The sequence below is a fragment of the Cotesia glomerata genome, linkage group LG7 (genome assembly GCF_020080835.1).
Source record: "Cotesia glomerata isolate CgM1 linkage group LG7, MPM_Cglom_v2.3, whole genome shotgun sequence".
NCBI classification, from domain to species: Eukaryota; Metazoa; Arthropoda; class Insecta; order Hymenoptera; family Braconidae; genus Cotesia; species Cotesia glomerata.
In genome coordinates, this window is record NC_058164.1 from 16,159,298 (window position 1) to 16,174,026 (window position 14,729).

General features: G+C 30.8%; 1 protein-coding gene across 1 annotated transcript in view; it reads left to right on the forward strand.

Moving 5' to 3' along the window:
- The window catches only part of LOC123268383 (ras GTPase-activating protein 1), a 59,580-nt gene that overhangs the window by 3,020 nt on the left and 41,831 nt on the right, over window positions 1–14,729 (forward strand). The window lies entirely within an intron of this gene.

Consider the following 14,729-nt stretch of genomic DNA (forward strand, 5'->3'; position numbering starts at 1 on the left):
TACCCTCAACTTAATTTTACTTTTTCAATAATTTTTGAAAATTTTTTTTTTCTTACAATGAGTTTTTCGAAGCTTTCTCATTATTTTTTCATCATGAAATTTATTAAAACAAGAGTAGTTGTGAGATTTGGTATGTCATTACAATGTTAAATGACCTGTTTTAAATCTTGTTTTATAACTAAACTACAGTCAACGCTCTCTGTATTTGACTCGCCCGTACAGGACCATTCTCTGTATTTGACTCGTCCTTGTCCATAAGAGCTGTGTAAAATCGTCAAATACAGAGGAAGAATGTGGTCAAATACAGAGAAGTCCAATACAGAGAGCGTTGACTGTATGAACCCTAGGTCTCTGAAATTTTAACACAACACGTATTAAATATATTTCTATCGATCCTAAAAATTTTAAATTGATCTCATTATTTCGACTTAACAAATTTTCTTTTAAAAATCATTATTTGTATCAAAGATTGAAATTTCATAAAAAAATTTTCAATTATCTTATGAACAACGCATTTGTTTATAACAATTTTTTAAACAATAAAATATAAAAATTTTAAAAAATTATTTCGGTGCAGCTTTTGATAACATGAAAACAGATCATTAATAATATTTTGAAAAAATAAATTTTTTTGATGATTAATTTAAGTTTTTAATTTTGCAATAACGAAAATTATTAATAAAAAATTTAAAAATAAATATTTTTTAATTTTTCGAACGGGGATCTATTCTGAAGCCTTCTAAGAATTGCTCCAAGAGAGGAAAAAAATCTCAAATAGTTATAGTTTAACAATTATCACACTTGCAATGTACATGTTCAAGCCGAAAAAAAATTAGTAATTAACAATTATTAGCATAACTAATTGAAAAATTGTGATAAAACTTTTTTCAGGCAGATTATTGTTCATTTATCTATCCAGTAAGCCCCTGATTTTTTTTATTTCTCAAATTTTATATTTAATATGTTAAAATAATCTTTATTAATCAAGTGTTCAAAGTAGGCATGGCTTTCGCAAGCCAGAGCACCTATTTTCGGCCGTATTTTCATCCCTCTGGGAAAATTATTAATATTGGTCCTACAGTTTCGGGAGCCAAACTTTTTTCTAGGAAATTTTCTCCTTTTTTTGAATTTTAAAAAAAATTTTTTAAATCTTTATTAGTTTTTAAGATATTTGTAAAAAACTAAACTCCCTTTTTCAGTTAATTCTTAATAACCTTTGTAATTAATTGTTAATTAACAAATGCGTTTTTAAGCAATAAAAAATTTTTTTAAGAAACTGTTTTTTTTTTTTAAATTATAATTATCAACAAAGATTATATTATCAAAAAAAAATTTTGAATTGTCTCATAAATAACGCATTTGTTTATAAAAGTTTTTTAAACCATAGTAGGTAAAAATTATTAAAAATCATTTCTAAGTAGCTTCTGATCATAAGAAAATAGATCAATAATATTATTATACAAAAAAAAAATTTTTTTTTCAATGTTTAATAAAGTTTTATAATTTTTCACTTTAGTAAATTGTTAATAAAAAAACGAAAATTAACAATTTTTTAATTTTTCCAACGGGAATCTATTCTAAGACCTTTGAAAAATAGCTCCACGAACGGAAAAAAATTCTCATATTAATAGTTTAACAATTATCGCACTTGCAATTGTGTTAATGTTGTGACAACAATTTTAATGTTCGTGTTACAAAAAATTGTTAATTAATTAATGGATAACTTATTGAAAAATCACGATAAAAATTTTTTGACCACGGATTATTATTCAAGCGGAACTTCATTTTTTTCGAAAATCATCTAGATGCCATTCTGAATTGAATGACAACTCAATCATAATTTTCGGAGACTGCTGAAAAAAGTTGACCAAAAAGGCACTTGTTATCTAGCCGACTAGTTGAATAGACTATAAGCTATCACGCAGTATACTGTGTATGCTGGCTACACACAAGTACACACACACACACACACACACACACACACACACACACACACACACACACACACACACACACACACACACACACACACACAAAAGTGAAAGGTGCGCGAGAAATGATGCGCACCAAAAACGTTACTATCCCATTTAATGAGTAGGTTTTACTCTCCATATTTTTCTCATACCGGGCGCCTTATATGAAAATCGATTCTTGAGGAGTAAACTCCAAAAAAAAAAGATTGGTGACGACGGGGACTCGAATCATGTACGTTGCACTCTTTAGACTGATACTTTACCTGTTGACCCAATGACTTATCTTAACTCTAGTGTACCTTTCAAACTAGTTTAAGTAATTTAAATTTCATACATGACTTATCCTTATAGTTAACGGAGTTCTATACTTAATTTATTAATTACTAATAATTAATTATACACAGTAAAAAATTTCGCGTCATTGCGTCAAAAAATTTTGTGTTAAAAATTTTTATGTTAAATATTTAACACTTTTTTGTGTTGATTTAACAGAATAAATGTTAAATTTACACATAAAAGTGTTAAATATTTAACACAAAAATTTTTAACACTAAGATTTTTGACGCAATGACGCAAAATTTTTTACTGTGTATATTAAAGTGATTTATTTGGGACGGCTATGTATTTTTTTCGCTCCATTAACATATGGTTCTATGTAAAGTAAAAAAAAAATTTCTTCAAGGTTTATTCCGTAATTATAATTTTATTGTTTTCTTTTAAAATTGAAGTTTTTTTTAATTAAAACGTATAGAAAATGAAGAATTATTTGTGTGTTCTACAATTGAGAAGCCTTTGACACTACTGCAATGGACCAAGGCGTAGCTTAAGATAGTAACATACACCTTGAAAGGACTTATCGCCTATCGATATCAACTGATATATTTTAGTATTTTCATGTTATCAAACTCAAACTTTTACTAAATAATCTTATTTTTTGCGTATTCAATGGAACACAGTAAAAAATTTTATGTCATTGCGTCAAAATTCATCGTTTTGGCATGGAAAATCAAAAAGTTCATGCTTATATAAGCCGAAATTTTTGATGAAAGTTGTACATTTAAAATTTATAAGGGGCTAGAAACTGACACGTCATACGGAACAAATTAATTTTAAAAATAGAACTGCAGTCTATAGTTCGATAAAATTTTTCTTCCAGACTTCAAATATCATTTAAGAAGGCAAATCATGCATGAACAGTTCTTGTCAGCTGATAAATGGAGTTTTAATCCTTATCTATTTTAGTCTAGATCAGACATGGACAGATCTGATCAGGTCTGAGCGTATTTAACGCTTCAGAAATGAACAGGCATGGACAGGTCTGATCAGGTATGAGCATATTTAATGCTTCAGACATGAACAGGCATAAACAGGCTTGATCAGATCTGATCAGGTCTGAGCGTATTTAATGCTTCAGACATGAACAGGCATGAACAGGCTTGATCAGGTCTGAGCGTTTTTAACACTTCAGACATGAACAGGCATGGACAGGTCTGAGCGTATTTAACGGTTCATACATGAACAGGCCTGAAATTAGACATGATCATGCCTGTTCATGCCTGCTCATGTCTGAAGCGTCAAATATGCTCAGGCCTGAACAGGCCTGTTCATGTCTGTTCGGACCTGTTCATGTCTGAAGGGTTAAATACGTTCAGGTCTGATCAGGCCTGTCCATACTTGTTCATGTCTGAAGGGTTAAATACGCTCGTGACAAAAATTTTTTCTTTGACAGAAAAAATTTTTTTAGTCATCACAAAAAGTGCAAAATTATTTTTATCATTACGTTTAAATAATTTTGAAATAAACAATTTGTTACATTTCCTATGGGATGTTTTGGTCTACTCTGCTTCTGCCCAATATTAAAATCATTACTTATTTTATTATTTTAATAAATGTGATGTTATAATGAGATTCGGTTAAATAAATAAATTAGGACTATCAAAATATATTATAAAATCAATTTTTATATTATATTTATGATAAACTTATTCGATACGTTATGTACTTCATAGAATTGTTGTCACATAAGATAGCAGCTCAGCAGGCAGAAACTTAAAGGCGCACGGATATCACCAAAGTTAAACAGCATTGAGCGAGGTTAGTAGTTGGATAGGTGACTGCTGGTGTTACAGCCGTACAATTATATGTAATCATTTTTTTGTATTTTAATGCATTGTAGAGAATTGCGTATGACTCTATCAAATACTATATCCATAAAATTAAGCAATATAATTAATTAAAAGTAACAATGGGCTTTCAGACCTGACCATGTCTGATCAGGCCTGAAGACTCATGCCTGTTCATGTCTGATCGTTTTTTTCCGGGTATATTGCACGCCTCATAGCGCGAAGCGCGTGAGGTTGTGCTTTATACTCGACTCGTCAAGGTCAAGCAATTTTGTGATCTTTAAATGCCTCTATCACAACCATATTACACTTATACAATGATATAAGTAGATGTGCACCGAAAAAACACATAAATTAAACCATCTTTTACTTTCTAAAATCATTTCATGTTGCTATTTTGAAAAAAAAAAAAAACATTTTGAAAAAAATTTTACGTGGACGTCCGGATGTCACCCCATTTTGAATGTACCAACAATTACTACCGAACTAATTGATATTTCAAGAACGGACTTTTTTTTATTAGTTTAAGAATTCGATGAACTGGGTCCGTATTTCATATCAGTAGCCTAGTTTACGTATTTTTTTTTAAATCGAATTTTTATTAAAATTCACTACGATACAACCGTACAAAGCCAAATGAACTTTTTTTATTTGTCACGTAAAAACTATGGCGCCACTTGATCAAGCTAGATTTTTTTAGACTGCGTGGGCATATGACAAGAAAAAAGGGCGCCGATATTTAAAAAACAAAATAAAAAATACTCTGTAAGAAATTACTTAATTATAATTTTTTTTTTAAAATCAATTACACAATTAATTTTTTTCTTAAAAAATGAATGAGCGTTATGAGGCGTGCACTTTTGGATTTTCCAAACTTTATATATATATATATATATATATATATATATATATATATATATATATATATATATATATATATATGCCTGAAGCTGTTACCCGCCCGCTCCGCTGGGCGCTTTATAGAATTGTATTAGATCTAGATTTGAAATTTAATTGGAAGATTGTTTTAACTTGCACAGATTCCAAATTCCATCAAATTGGTCTGTATATTTTGTCCACATGATTATTCTAGCTAAAATTCATTGTAACTTTCAATGTGCAATCACTATAACATTCCCGTGGCTTTCTTCCAAAAATGAATATTAATTGACACGAAGAAAAAAAATTTTAAATGAGCATTGTAAGTTTTAGTTAAAGTAATTGCAGGTCTCATAAGTGAAGTTGAAATCTACCTAGCTTAAATTGTGACGAATTTCGCTGTTAATTAAAATTTCTTCCGTAACATCAATTATACATAGAAAATTATTTGTACTTGTTTTTTACGAATTTTTTGAAAATGAGTAGCCAAATTTTTTTTCTATATCTCATGTGTTTAGAAAATGCAATGCTTTTAATCTGTTACATTTTCGCGATCCCGTAATAAGAACAATTCATCGGTTATGTGATCAGCAAAAAAAAATGTATGTAAAATTCTTAGTCGACTTTTTTGCCGCTGCCAACGAGACGATTGTTGTAAGAAAATATCACTATTAAGAAAGAAAAATATTTAAATCCGTTGACCTTGGAGGCCATCCCGGTGTTTGCCTGTTTCTCTTCAGATTCTATCAAATTTTATATTTGTAGGAACTGTATTTAAAGAATATGAATTTTTTGACAATTATTACTCCCGCACTTCTATGTGGGGGAGGAATTTCGTAAGATCCTATTCGAGATAATTTCTACATTATAAATAAAAGATTTCAACAAAACTTCGAGTCTATAAAAACTATCAATTGGAAATGAGAAATTTTCATTGTTAACGCCCCCACCATCCCTTTTGGGGTTAGAATTCGAGAAAATCCATTCTCAGCTGAACTTGACATCGTACACGAAGATTCCTACCAAATTTAGAATCTACAGGAGTTACAGTTTGGAAATTAAAATTTTAGATTTTAACATCCACCCCCGCAATCCCTATCGAAAGTAGAATTTTTTGAAATCCGTTTTGAGATGATCTCATGAAAAATGAAAGATTCCTACCTAATTTCAAGTTTGTAGAAGTTACAGTTTGGAAATGGAAATTTGAAATTCTCACACCCACCCCCGCAATCCCTGTCGGAAGTAGAATTTATTGAAATCCGTTTTGAGATGATCTCTATATGACAAATAAAAGATTCCTACCAAATTTACGCCTTTTAGAAGCTATATTTTGGAAATTAAGATTTTTTTTTGTCAACACCCACCCCCGCAATCCTTATTGGGGGTGATTCGTCGTAAAATCCACTCTTGAATCATTTATACATCACATAGAGCAGATTTTTACCAAATTTGGAGCCTATAGGAGCTACAGCTCGGAAATTTAAAATTTTCATTATTAACACCCACCCCCGCAATCCATATTGGGAGTAGATTGTCATAAAATCCGCTCTTAGATCATTTCTACATCACATATAGGAGATTCCTGCCAAATTTGGAGTCAATAGGAGCTATAGTTTAAAAATGGGAATTTTCCATTGTCAACGCCCCCGCAACCCCCCTTGTAGGTGGAATTTCGTAAAATCCGTTCTTAGCTGACCTTTACACGGCGAAAGGAATATTTCTACCAAATTTCAAGTCTCTACGCTTTATGGTTTCAGAGATATCGTGATGAGTCAATATATAGGTGGAAATCTCATATATATATATATAGATTAGGGTGTGCCAAAATGAAACTCCCGTGGAGAACCTTTTAAAATTAGAATTTTGAGTTCCACTTTTAACAGCAGCTGTATTTGGGCATTTCCTGAAATATTTGGGGTTGAGAGAATTCATTTGATTATTTATAGGATTTTTAACAGGAGATTTAATTGGGCACTTTCGGCCAAATTTTGAATTTTCACGGGAAATACCCAAACTAAACTTCTGTTAAAAATTTCTATGAAAATCAAATACATTGTCTCACACTAAAATATATCAGGAAATGCCCAAACGCAGCCCCTGTTAAAAGCGGAACTAAAAATTCCAATTTTAAATATCTCAATTAAAACGCAGAAATATTATTAAAATAAACCCTATAAATTTATTTACACAAATTACACTTAATATTTATTTAATATGTTAGCGGATTGTTTAAATAAAAGCGGATAAATAAAGCACTGCGTGATTAATAAAGCGAAGCTGGTTGACACGTGGTTGAGCACACTGCCGACACTGTAAAAGCGGAGAATTATTTTTACAAATAACACAATTTATTTGTAACAAACTAAAGCGGGTTAATAACAATTAATTTAAGCAAATTAACTTATTAAATAAGCGAAATGCGGTTTGTTAGCAAAAAGCAAAAGTAAAGTAACACTAATGGCGACTTGTTGCAACGAAAGCGTGGAAGCGAAAGATAATAATAATAATGTATCTTCTTCCTCGTCGACTTGGGGAAGAAAGCTGATTGCGCATGTCAGCGGAGCGATCATCCAATCACACCACCGAGACATGGCGTAATCAGTCAAGCTAAGCTTTCATACACGGAAAGAAAATTGTACGAAAAATTATAATAATAACATCGTAATTTTTAGTATAGGACATTGTTGTGCCGGACCAGAACTCAAACATCGTAATTTATACGATGCAACATCGCAAATTTCTATCACTCAAATTAAAAAGGAGTTTAGGTCACCGAAAAAATAATTCTGTATCACCGAGGAACCGAACCCGGTGTCCTCTCCGCCACAAGTCCAAGGTTTATCCCCTTACACTGTCGGAAAGATTATATAAAATTTTTGTTCAGTCACATAATAAGACCCTCCATACAGTAGTTGGTCATCTTTCGGTGGTGGCGTCGCAAACTACTGGTCTCTCTTTTATTAAAACATATAGTATGCGTCCTTATTCACTTGCTCTTGCGGAAAAAAAATTTACTAAATAACATCGTAATTTTCAATAATTCAAATTGTATTTTGTAGACGGCAGCATCGTAAAAATCAAGTTACTGAAAGTCTAGTCCTGGATTACGATGTTACTATTGTAATTTTTCATAGGATTTTTTTCCCGTATAGGCGGTTAGTTTTTGCGGGAATTAGCGGTAGACAGGTGTGGCTCGTGAAATTGGGAGTCCCCCAGGGGCGACTTTATCGCGGCTGGACCTGTTCACTGAACAGGTATTAACCATTGAAGTATGCTGTAATTGATATATATATAATAAATCTTATCGATTTTGAACATCAGTTTCAAATTGGAATTATAAAATGTATTATCATTTCTTAAGTAATTTATTTAAACTATTTTGTTCAGAGAATAGGAAAAATTTTAAAAAGTACCTAAGTTATGTGTGTTAGAATGGTCGAAAGAAATCCAACTTTGTCTATACTTTGAGTCTCCCATGAAAAAATATTAGCTTATCATGTTTCAACAGTCCTCTTCAAAGATCACCCCAAGAAAATTTTTATAGGGGTCACTCAAGATTTAAAAAAAATTTTAAAAATTGAACTCTTTAAAGTTTGTTCATTCCTATCTTTTTTTCTTGTCATTTCATCATTTTCTAGATTGAAAATTATGTACATTTTGAAACTTTGATTTCTAAAGGTTGCCGAGATATTTTTTTTTCCCCACTAGTGAGAATTTTTGCCCATTAGCTTGTGTTGTAATTTGATCCACGAGATTGGGCATTCCCGCTGAAATTTCCACATTTGGCCGGAATTGTCCAAACAAAGCTCCTGTTAAAAATTCTATGAAAATCAAATAAATAGTCTCACCCTAAAATATCTTAGGAAATGCCCAAACACAGCTTTTAAAAGCGGAACTCAAAATTCCAATTTTAAAAGGTTTTTCATGGAAATTGGATTTTGGCACACTCTAATAAGCATCTTATATTTTTGTAACGGTATATCCGGTCGATTGCCGTAAACGGCATCAGAATCGGTTGATCGTTCGAGATATTGTTGTCAAAAGAAATTTCGAAAAAGTTTTTCTTCAAAATAAATTGAACAATTTATGTCAAATCAATTTTTTTGTTACACTCAAGAAACTGCGTCGATTACCGCAAATTATTAAAATCGGTTGATTTCTTCGAAAAATATCATAGAAAGAAATCTCGAGAAAGTGTTTTTTTTAAATAACTTGAAAAATTTTTTTCATATTTATTTTTTCCCAATAAATGATTATGTTGAGCTAACAATACTTCGTCGATTGCCGCAAACCGGATCAAAATCGATTGATTTTTTCGAGAGATATAGAATTTTTTAAAAATCAACAAAACATGGTTTTTCAATAATTTATCAGAACGGATTTCCTTCTGAGAATTTTAGTAAACCTCTTCTAAAGACGCCAAGCGTTCTGAAATCGGATGATTTGTCCGAAAGCTATTGTAGCTTAAATATTTTGAAAAAAGTTTTTTATTAAATACAAACTAGACGTTTGAGCTTGAAGGTATTTGTTGAACAAAATTCTGTATCAAGATTTGTTAGTTTTGTAAAATATCTGAAGGTAAAAGCGATCCTAGCTATTACCGATTCATTAATTTTTCTCAAATAAAGGAAAATTGAATAGAAAACGCTTTGCTACGCGATAAATTATTTAATCATTTATTTTCAAGCAGAGCGTTTTTTTCGAAATTTTCATCTGTCTAAGAAGAATCTCTGAATCTGCAATAGCTTTGCTGTTGCAAGTGCGTCAAAGATAATAAGGTGTCTCTTGATAAGGAAAGAGGAGAAAACGACGGAAACCGTTGTAAGGCAAGAAATCTACTTCTATTTCGGCTGCAGAATGGCCTTTTTTTTGTCAATATCTCATAATTTAGGACTCTTATTATAACTATACGTCAAGGCTGGCAATAGCCTAATCGGCCCGGTACCTGCATTTCGAAAGAGTGGAACCAGGGTTCGATTCCAGCACGCACCACTATTTTCAGTGATTATAAAATAAAGAGAATATGTGTGTTACGTTGCCAGCCTCTGTACCGATCGGGTTTTCTGTGGTTTCCCCGTGTAGTTATAGAAGTAAAAATGTCATTATAGAAGTACTCCATACTACTTAAGGTCGTAATGCAAATGCAGGTACTGATTATAATAACGCGTAAGTCGGCCACAGTCGCAGCACAGTGTGATTATAAGTGGAAAATAATATGTTGAACGCAAAGAAACCAAGTGTTAGTTGAAAGGGCGAAAGCCAAAAAGTATAACATTAAGAGAGTTATATGATAACAATAGAGGCACTTGAGTGGAATTACTGTGGTAATAGCAAAAATGTGGAGAATACGGTTACAGTCTTGTAAAAACCAAAATAGGTATACAAGTAAAAACGATATAATAATATAATATAACAATACGCCATAAAATAGTCTAAGAACGTTTTCAATACATTTAACGCATTTTCCGATTTTAATTTTCTTAATAGAATTCGATTCTTTTTTTTAAAAACATCCAAATTTGTATGTGATTTTGATTCGATTAGTTCAAAAATTTGAGTTATCTAAAAAAAACTTGAAAAAATTTTATTAGACTTTGATTGTTATTATTTTTAAAGCAGTGAGCTGAAAAACTGAACATCACTTACATTACTTAAAAGAAATTGATAGAATAGATCCAAAATTTTAACTCACGTGAATAAAAAAATACTATTTTAGGTGGTGTGTACAAAATTTGAAATATTCAAATAGTTGAAATATTAATTATTATTCTTTCAAATCGATGAGTAATATTCGAATTGATTCGATTCGAACACTTTTGCTCACCTGTAGTTTTTTGCAAAATAATTCTCAAATTTTTTATCAGATTAAATTTTTCGAGCGAGCCCCTTTTCTGCTTTCACGGACTGTGTCGAATGCTTTAAGTAGCATAAAAATCGACTTACTCATATAAAACATGCAGTTTTTTCAAAAATTTCAGAAAATGCATTTCTGTACAAGAACTCTAAAATTTTTTTTTACACCTGCTCAAGTGTGGAGCTCGGAGAGCTCTAAAAGGTATCGTAAACTTTTCCTTCGAGCTTGAAAAGCTCAATTACTTGCGTGTCTGTATGTTTTCGAGCGTTTTGGGTTTGAAAATAGTGGAAAATTTCATGGGTGACCTGCATGCTTAACCGTGTTGAATTTTGTTCTTTTTTTTTTTTTTTTTTTTTTTACAGTGAGCGAAAAATAAACGTTATAGGCAATAACTTAGTTTCAAATCATAATTATTTTCGAAACAAGAAATGTTTTGACCGAAGTATTTCCTACAGAGCATTATAAGTACGTGAAAAAAAGCTCAAATTTTGAAAACAAACTTATCAAGTAGAGTGGTCGAAAACGATTAGAAAAAAAAAAAAACAAGGTAAAAATGATTTTCATCAGTCCTAGAAGGATATCAACTATTAAGCTAAACTAGAAGAAATCACCTAAAAACTGTCCGATTGGATTTACCACGTCCCACATATAACTAGTTGACTAATGTAATGATAATTGTAGAAAAAATTCTCATCGAAAAAATATTTCCGTGAAATGTGATGAGTTTGTAGTTCAAATTCGTAAGTATAATAATGATTTAGCTAAAACATTTTAATGAACAAGCTTCTAGTGAAATAGGATAATTTTTGTTTTCAATCTATTTTTCGAACACCGAGATGTCGATGTTTTGAGAATTTAAAGCGGCTCACTTATAAATGGGTCATTCCATCCCAAATCACCTGATTTTAAAAATCATATTTTTTGATCCGGTTGAATTTTTTATGTTTTTTTACATATAAAAAGACACCTAATCCTAAATTTTGAGCCCTTAATTTTCAAAAACCTTGGAGATATTAATTTTTAAAAATCGCGAAAAAATAACGATGAGGTAATTTTCAGAAATTCATAACTCCTGATTAAATTATCGTAATTTCATTTTGCAAGTGACTATTTTCTTCACTTTCAAATGTAATTTTCGAAAAAAAAATTAAAAGAAAAAAAATTTTTTTTTCACCATTTTTTTTTACATTTTAACTCAAATTTTGACTTTTTTTGAAACCTGACATTTTTAATTTTCTTGAAAAAAATATATGTTTTACTAGACTGTAAAACAAATTTTTTAAGCCCTTTGTCAAATTGTGATTCAAATATCTTCGATTTTTTAAGCGTTTTTTTTAATAAAAACCATATCATAATAAAAGCCATATCAAAGCAAATTTTTAAGGGAGTTGGGAAAGAACGGATAGGGGAAAGGGGGGGGACCTACTCAGTGGGAATTTTTTTTTTTTTTTTTTTTTTTCCGTAATTGAAAAAATAATCAGACAGCCCAGACTGGGAATCGAACCCAGATCTCTCGGTTACGCGCCAAGGGCTCTACAATTCGAGTTTCTTAAAGATTTTTTAATTTTGCAAATTTCACAAATGATTATAAACTCATCATTTTCTATAGAGTCTTTGAGAAATCTTAAGTATGACGCTTGTCGTTTGGCGATAAAATTATTAAAAACATTTTAAATACGAACTTATTTTACAAAAAAAATATGCAAACTATAAAATAAGAAATAAACGAATTTTTGTCGCAACATATCAAGAAAAAGTTTTTAATTTATATAATTGGCACAGTAAGAAAATATTATTTGTTTATATATACATTGAAATTTTGGTTAAAAATTAAAAAATCTTTAAGAAACTCGAATTTTTGATTAAAAAAATCCTAAAAAGTTGCTTAAAAAATCGAAGATATTTGAATTACAATTTGACAAAGGGCTTAAAAAATTTGTTTTACAGTCTAGTAAAACATATATTTTTTTCAAGAAAATTAAAAATGTCAGTCTTCAAAAAAAGTCAAAATTTGAGTTAAAATGTAAAAAAAAAATGGTGAAAAAAAAAATTTTTTTTTTTTTAAATTTTTTTTTTCAAAAACTACATTTAAAAGTAAAGAAAATAGTCGTTTGCAAAATGAAATTACGATAATTTAATCAGGAGTTATGAATTTCTGAAAATTACCTCATCGTTATTTTTTCGCGATTTTCAAAAATTCATATCTCCAAGGTTTTTGAAAATTAAAGGCTCAAATTTTAGGATAAGGTGTCTTTTTATATGTACAAAACCATAAAAAATTCAACCGGATCAAAAAATATGATTTTTAAAATCAGATAATTTGGCATGGAATGATCCAAATACAAAATTCTACGAAACTCAAATTATACGTTATAGAATACACAATACATGAGCTATTGAAATTTAAAATCATTTGATCCAAACATGAAATAACTGTAATTCCTAAGTAACATGTGCTTGAGAAAGATTTTTGTAACAGAGCTTTGTGCAAAACCCATAGCTACTATCAGCAGCAAATCCCCTTAGTAAAAAACGACGCTCGAACCTATGGAACTTACTATATTTACTGTGCTGAAGCACATCACTTACTAAACTACTTGGTTGAAAATAACATCATCTTGAAACAAAACAAGAATCACTTTTTTTTCCGTGTAACATTTTTATACAGACAGTATGATAAAAGTGAGAAAATCGCAGATTTTTATTTTTTTGGCATTGAAGAGAATATACAACTGTTTTAAAAAATAGATGTCCATTAGAATAATGTACTTCTAGAATCTCTGTTTCTAAAAAGTTGATTAGGGATGTGTGATGAAGAGACTTAATTTGTATAATTGGAGTATTTTTATTAATATTAATTAATAAAAATAAATAGAAACAATTATTATGATTTATCACGACGATTATTACTAACTTTCATTATTGTATTATTTTAGTTATTATATTATTGTTACTGTAAGTTTTGAAGAAATCATCAGTTTGAAAAGTGTGTAAAATTATTTTAAGGCCTGAGTGAATCTAGCGTGTAAAAGTAAATAATTGTGAAAGAATTTAAAAGAATGGAAAATTATTCTAAGTCTCTAGCCAATTTAGTGAGGAAAAGGAAAATAATTTTGTAAGAAATTAGTTTAACGAATAAATACTTAGAATCTGGCCGACAAATGGATAGATAATGAAAGAATGCCGATTGAAATGTAGAGTAATTACGAGCGATTGACTAAATTATTTTGCGAAAAATAAAAACTTAAAAATTTTCGACGATTGTTGAGCTTGCGCGGGTCTCGATAGAGGGCGACAGTGGGGAAAACTTCTTCGTTGTATTCGGGTCCAAAAATATCTTAAGTACCGTCCGGAAAATAAGTTTAGCAGTCAATTCTTTCTCGGAGAATTATTTGGAGGAAGACCATTCCACCAGTAATTCTAGAAGATGACACTCTACCTGGAGTCCGACTAAGAACCAGGTAAGTGCCGTGTAGCTACCCGACGAAAGCATGACTCCCCGTGCCAAGGCCTTCAGCCAAAGTACGGTAGGTGATCATAATCGAGTAGGTGGGGACGAGAGTGAGACCATCCACTCATTCTCTGGGACAACGTAGGGCCTCCAGGGTGGTGACTGCCACCCTGAAAGGTACTGGGGAACTAGCGCGCGCTTGTTATGTAGACCGCAAATTTGAATTTGAACCGCGAATACCGTCGTATATGTATGGAAAGAGTATACTATTGTATTGTTTATTGTTAACTGTTGTCAAATTAATATGATCAGACCAATAAAGAGGTCTTCTTTTCTTTGATTTCTTAATTAAAAATGAAGTGTTTATTTTTGTTTTGTCGTTTTTGACGCGATCCCCGTTTAAGACCCTGGATTCCGGCGACCATAATTCGAGCCGGGGATTGCTAAAT